Below are 6385 nucleotides of genomic sequence, written 5' to 3' on the forward strand. Positions count from 1 at the left end.
CCAGGATGGTCTCGATCTTCTGACCTCGTGATCCGCCCGTCTCAGCCTCCCAAAGTGCTGGGATTACAGGCTTGAGCCACCACGCCCGGCCGGAACTCAGATTTTCTAAAGGGGATTCAGGTGGCCAGAGGATAGTAGAGGCCCGGAAAGGAGGTCCCCAAGAAGGAGGCTTCGGGGTGGGGCGTGAGGGGATCCTCAGGCCGACTGGGGAGCTGAACGTGTTGTAACCGAGTGAGTTAGAAACGCCACACTTTGAGATGAATTCAGGAGTCCTTTATTAGCCGGCGACTGAGAGATGGTTAGTGCTCAAAATTCTCTCAGCCCTGAAGAAGGGGCCTGATTTTCTTCTATACTTTGCTTTAGAAAGGGGAGCGGGCAGGGTCTAGTTAAATCAATCTTACAGAAGTAAAGCAGGCAAAAAGTTAAAAGGATAAATGGTTACAGGCAGGCAAACAGTTCCAGGTGCAGGGGCTTTAAATCTATCACAAGGTGAAAGACACGGGGCTTTGGGCGTTACCAACCGGACACAAACAGGGGGGCTCTGGGTACTATTAACCAGGAGAATTCCTGGGAATTGCGGATAAAGCTTGCCACAGTATCTTATCAGTTAATTGCATTCTTGGATGTGCTGGGAGTCAGCTTGCACAAGTTAAGTCCTTGAGGAAGGAGGGTGGGTAAAGGGTAGCAAATGAAAGAGCCAAGATGGAGTCTGTCTGGCTCTCTTAGCGAAGGGAGAGTCAATTCAGGTTAAAACAAGGTAAGGTATCACAAGCCCACTTAAGAGCAGCAGGACCCCAAGAAGAAGAGCTTTAGGCGTCTCCACAGTGGGCCCAGGGCAGTTCCACATAGGTCTCTGAGACCCCACAGACAGGAGAGTTGTGACGACTCCTAGTGACCAAGAAAGCAAGGAGGTGGTGGGCGAGAGGCTCCCAGAGGCCTTGGGGCACTAGAGGGGAGATGGAGCCGAGAGAGAGTGGCTCTGCAGGCCCCCCTCTGAGAGGGTGCATGACGTGTGGCCCCAGGCCCAAGGGTGGGTGGGTACCGTCATGGGGGGTGCACGGGGTGAGGGAAGCGAGGACAGGAAGAGGAAGAGGAGGTGGTGGCCGCAGCGACGTGGTGCTCAGCCAGATTCAGCTTCGTGAGAAAGGTCCCCGGTGGGCCGGGCTGGCACTGGGGGTGCCCTGGCTCTGTGTCTCGGCTGGGTGGCTGACTCCTCCTGGAACGCATCCCTGACATCCTCCAGGCGGGGCTGGGGCTCCGATGGGGACACACAGTGCCCAGGCTTCCAGCCTCCCTGCGCTGGCTCCCTGTGGACTCAGCTGCCCCCCACAAGCCTGTGAGCCACCGGAGAGCCAGGGCAGGCTGTCCTTGCCGTCCAAATACCTGGCACAGGAGGGGTTCTCAACCTTCAGGGTATGGGCTGACTCAGTGGGTTTCTCCTCCCTCCAGCTCTAACCCGCCTATGGGATAAATACATCACTCCTCTGGGTTGTCTGGCTGGTGCAGGCCCCAGGGCGGCGCCCCTTTGAGGGGAAAATGGGGGCATTCTAGTTTCCATGAGCCCTGGGACTCCCCTGCCTCCCACCACTGCTGCCTACCCTCCCGTTCCGGGTACGCGGGCTTCCTTCCGTCTGACGATTCCTGCTGCTGGAGTCGTCCTTCCTGAACCCCTGCCTTTGCTTAGCCTCATCCCCATCTCTCAGTCCCATCCTGCAGCTGGGCAGGCAGTGCTGGGCCCCGGAAATGCCCTGTTCCTCCCTGGAGCACGTGGCCTGTGATTTTCCTTGAGCACAGCACTTTGTGACTTTGATGTAAACATCAAACACAGCCCCCTTTCCTGTCTTCGCATCCAGGAAATAGGTTAGTTTCAGACAAGCCTGCTTGCTGGAGCTCAGCAGACACCAGGCCTTCCGGCCAGGCCTGGCCCACCGTGGGCCTCAGAGCTGCTGCTAGGGCGTTCAGGTAGGTAACTGTCCTCGGGCCGTCTGCCCGTGTCCTGCCACCAGGGCCACCCCACGGGGCTCTGGGAGACCTGGCAGAGGGTGAACGCCCCATCCATGAGTGAGAAACCCTGGCGGGGTGTGATGTCCTCCCCAGAGTGTGTGCGGAGAGTGTGAGCGGCAGGGCCTCCCTCTCAGGCTGGGGGCTCGGCCTGCAGGGAAATCCAGACTGGCTTTGTAAGTCCTGATTCTTCACCCAGAACCGGCTCTCCGTTGGCGTTGGGACCAGAGACCCCACAAGTGGCCTGTTTGCCTGGACATCCACCTGTACGTCCCCAGGTAAGTGGTGCCTGGGTGGAGTGGCACCTGGCCACCGTCTCCATGGTGGGCTGTGTCTGGAGGAGGAGGACAGAATATTAACCGGGAGTCAGGAGGCTGCTGGGAGGACCAGGAGGCTGGAGGACTGGGCTGGGTGGTGACCGGCTGGAGATGGAGGCAGACAGGGCGTGTGGCCATGCCGAGGGTAGCAGCTCCCCCTCCAGAGGCCTGGCCCAGTCGGGCTGTTCAGGGGACACAGCGAGGCCTGCTTGGTCCCTGGGCTCCTGCTGGGCCCTGTCTGGCTGCATCCTTGGCTCCCGGAAGCAGAGAAAGCTCCAGAGAAAGCGCAAGTGCAGTCTAGTCCCCAGGCCCTGCGAAGATAAGGGGCTGTTCACCAGGACCGTGAGCTCCATCAGCAGAATGCTGTCATTCCTGTGAGGGGTCCAGGGCAGGCTTGAGCCACTTGTAGCCGAGCTCAGGTTAGAGGAAGACCTGGGGAGAGAAAGAGCGAAACACCGGGTTCCGCTTAACTACTGTGTGTTCTTGGCAAGTTGCTCGGCCTCTCTGACCTCAGTGTGTGCATCTGTTAAATGCACATGCAGATACGGGCACCTGGCAGGTGCCTGTTTCCTGACTGTTGGCGAGAGGCTGGGAAGCGTGTCTCAGGTAGGAAGGATCCCCGACAGGAAGAACGGGTTCGTGAGGTGAGCAGCTCGAGATGGTTCGTTATTCTCTCTTGGTTAGAACAGCAGGCAGACAGGAGGTGCTTAATAATGCCTTGCTGAGAGATCAGGGTCAGGGACTCCTAAGGTGCCACCTGTGAAGGTGCCTCCTGCTGAATCCAGAGCTTGCTTTTCCTCTTCCCACCGGCCCTCCAGCCTCAGCCCCGCTGCCCTGGCAGTGTTGACGGGGGCGTTGCTGTGCACACGCTGGAGCCTGGGGGCCTGGCCTCACGTTCTGGCTCTGCCACTCACCAGCTGTGTGAGTGGGCCAGTCACCGCATCTCTCTGTGCTTCCCTCCCAGGGCTCTCGGGAGGATAAAGAGAGTGACTGTATCCACCGTGCCTGGCACATACAGGTGTGGAGAAACGTCTTGCTAAAACCCTCATTATCCTCACTAGCTCCGGGTGGCCTTGGGCTCTGGACTCCACAGTTCCTATCTACTCTCCGGGGCTGCAGCACCTAGACCACCCCGTGCTGACCACTCCCTGCCCCACCCCCAGGTACAGGGTTAAGGCAGCCGTTCTTGTCAAAGCCAGTTTTGCCTCCTTCCGTACCCTGGGACAGTTGATAGTACCCGGAGACAGTTTGGGTTTTGACCCAGCGGGTGTTACTGGCATCTAACAGGTCCAGGACAGGAATCCTGTGAACAGCCTACAAGGCCCAGGACAGTCCCACGCTGTCCCCTCGTCTCTTTCAGCCCCTATCCTCCCGACTCACTCCGCCTTCTCCCATCTCCCTTTTACAGTCACAGAGCCTGAGGCCTGCAGAGGGGACTGCTCGTTGCTGAGGTCACACAGGCAGCAGAGGCCGGAGTTGGGGGCCTCCCTGGAGGGGCGGTGGAGGGGCGTTGTTCAATCCACAGACACTTAGAGAATCTGCTGGGTTTGGGACTCTGACCCTGACCCCGCCCCAGCCCGGCTCTCCAGGGTCTCCTGATAGCCATTTGCTGGAGTGGTTAGTGCTGCACTGGGCACACCTGGGTTCAAATCATGGCGGCCCCTTGCAGGCTGCATGTTCTGAGCATGACATTGACCTCTCTGAGCCTCAGTGTCTTTAGCTGAGCAGTGGGATAACAGTTCCCACCAAATGGAGTTGCGGTGAGCATTAGAATAAATGACTGATGCTCGTGAAGGGCTAGGCAGTCCCCAGCACAGAGGCTGTTGCGGTTGTCCTTGCACGCTTGACAAATACTTGTTGGGAGGAAGCAGGAGCTTCCATAGATAACAAGGCAAGAGCCGTGGGCCCGGCCTCGGGGAGCTCAGCCTGGTCACGGACCAAGGAGCAGAGACAGAGGCCCTCAGGACTGTGATGTGGCAGGATGGGGACCCTGGAAGCCTAGGGGAGGTGCCTGACCCAGGCTGGGGAGGGGGCGGGGCCCATGGGATGCTTCTGGGAGGATGGGACAACGGCGGAGGCCTGAAGCCTGAGGCCCAGGAGGAGGATGCAGCGCTGTTCTGGGCTGAGGGAACAGCCCGTGGCCGGGATCCTCAGGACGGGCCCCTCCTCTCCCACCGTGGGTCAGTGGAGGAAGTTCCGAAGTCCACCATCCCCCACCCGAGGAAGCCCCTCTGGCCCCTCCCCCCTCCCCAGGTGTCAGGTTCCACTGGTGTTCAGAGGCGTCCCCACCCACCCCAGCGGACTGCAGACCTTTGTAGGTACCTGGTATATAGCGCACCTACTCTGTGCCTTGCTGGTATAGGTAGGGGGAACAAGACAGCCTCCACTCCCATGGTGCTTACATTCTGGCAGGGGACAAAGGTACTAGGTCCCCAAGTTGATACAGTGTCGTCTTTTAGGTGGTGAAGAACCATAAAGTTGGGTCAGGGCTAGAGAGAAAAGGAGAGGCTATTTTAGAGAGGGAGAGGCCGGGCGCGGTGGCTCACGCCTGTAATCCCAGCACTTTGGGAGGCCGAGGCGGGCGGATCACAAGGTCAGGAGATCGAGACCATCCTGGCTAACACGGTGAAACCCCGTCTCTACTAAAAATACAAAAAAATTAGCCGGGCGCGGTGGCGGGCGCCTGTAGTCCCAGCTACTCAGGAGGCTGAGGCAGGAGAATGGCGTGAATCCAAGAAGCGGAGCTTGCAGCTTGCAGTGAGCCGAGATCGCGCCACTGCACTCCAGCCTGGGTGACAGAGCGAGACTCCGTCTCAAAAAAAAAAAAAAAAAAGAGAGGGAGGTCAGGGAAGGCCTCCTGGAGGAGGTGACTTAGGCAGAGACCTAAATAAAGTGGAAGGTGTTGGGGGAAGAGTGTCCAGGCAGAGGGAACAGACAGTACAATAGCCCCGAGGCTGCACCATGCCTGGTTTGTTCAAGGGACCTGAACGAGTAATACGAGGAGGCCCATGTGGCTGGAGGGGAGCAAGTGGCGGCGGGTGACGGGCATCATGAAGGGCCTTGGGGGCCGCCCTGAGGACTTGCATTGTCACCCCGAGTGAGGTGGGAGCCTAGAGGGCTTCCAGCAGAGAAGAGGAGGATGTGATGGCATGACGGGGGGCCAGCAAGTCTCACCCCAGGGGGTCTCTGCAGCCCCAGGGCTGGGCACCTTCACTGGCCCTGCTTTCCAGAGGTCTGGTGAGCTTCACTCGCTGCTCAGGCTGCACCGTGACCATGTGGTGGGTCCAGGATCCCATGATTGGAATCCGATCCCTGCAGTCAGGAAAGACATATGAAGGAGGAGCCTGTCGCCATGGCTCACTGCTGCTGTGTGGCTCATGGTGCCACCAAGCTGGCATCTGCTGGCGACCAGTGCCTATGCTGCCTCTGCTGGTAGGCACAGGCGCCCAAGCACATCTTGGGGATTAAGGAGCAGGAAACACGGCTTCAGAGGGACTTAGGGTCTCAGGCGAGGACTGGGGGTTCAGAGAGAGAGCCAGGAGCTGGTGTGGGAACAGCATGGTGCGGGGGCAGTAGGAGGAGGTGGAGGCAGTAGGGGGCCGGGGCCCCACCCAGTGCCTTGGGTGGGGACATGTGGCGCCTCTGGCTGGGGGGACACGTGGAGCTTGTGCTGCTCCTGCCTGCTCCCACCAGGTCCTGTGGCTTTGGCGTGATACCTCTGCTCTGACGATGGGCATGTAATGGGGGCTTTTGATGCCCGGAGAATGTTCTGTGAAACAGTAGACCTTCACGGCTTTGCGGAATAGGCGTGGGAATTAAGTGACGCTGAAAGGGGTCCTTCCATGTGGTCTTTTCAGAGCCTTTAATGTGCTTTTCACAGCATTTGAAACTGTATTTGACCCCTTGACTCTTTTTTCCTTTGAAGCATGTTTGGGGAATCTGATCTCTCTGCAACAGCTGTAATCTAGCACTGCCTTTACCCCAGGAGGCCGGGTGAATGGTGGGGTTCCAGGCCTTTACCCCAGGAGGCCGGGTGAATGGTGGGGTTCCAGGCCTTTACCCCAGGA

General features: G+C 58.8%; 1 protein-coding gene across 2 annotated transcripts in view; it reads left to right on the top strand.

The window, feature by feature from the left end:
- Positions 1-1708: 1708 nt before the first annotated feature.
- The window catches only part of ZAP70 (zeta-chain (TCR) associated protein kinase 70kDa), a 26617-nt gene continuing 21940 nt past the window's right edge, over positions 1709-6385 (top strand). For both annotated transcript variants that reach the window (XM_011956538.1, XM_011956539.1), the window contains exons 1-2: positions 1709-1962; positions 2201-2279. The gene's annotated coding sequence lies outside the window, so the exon portion shown is untranslated. The remainder of the gene's footprint in view (positions 1963-2200; positions 2280-6385) is intronic.

The sequence above is a fragment of the Colobus angolensis genome, unplaced genomic scaffold, assembly GCF_000951035.1.
Source record: "Colobus angolensis palliatus isolate OR3802 unplaced genomic scaffold, Cang.pa_1.0 Scaffold42, whole genome shotgun sequence".
Classification (NCBI taxonomy): domain Eukaryota; kingdom Metazoa; phylum Chordata; class Mammalia; order Primates; family Cercopithecidae; genus Colobus; species Colobus angolensis.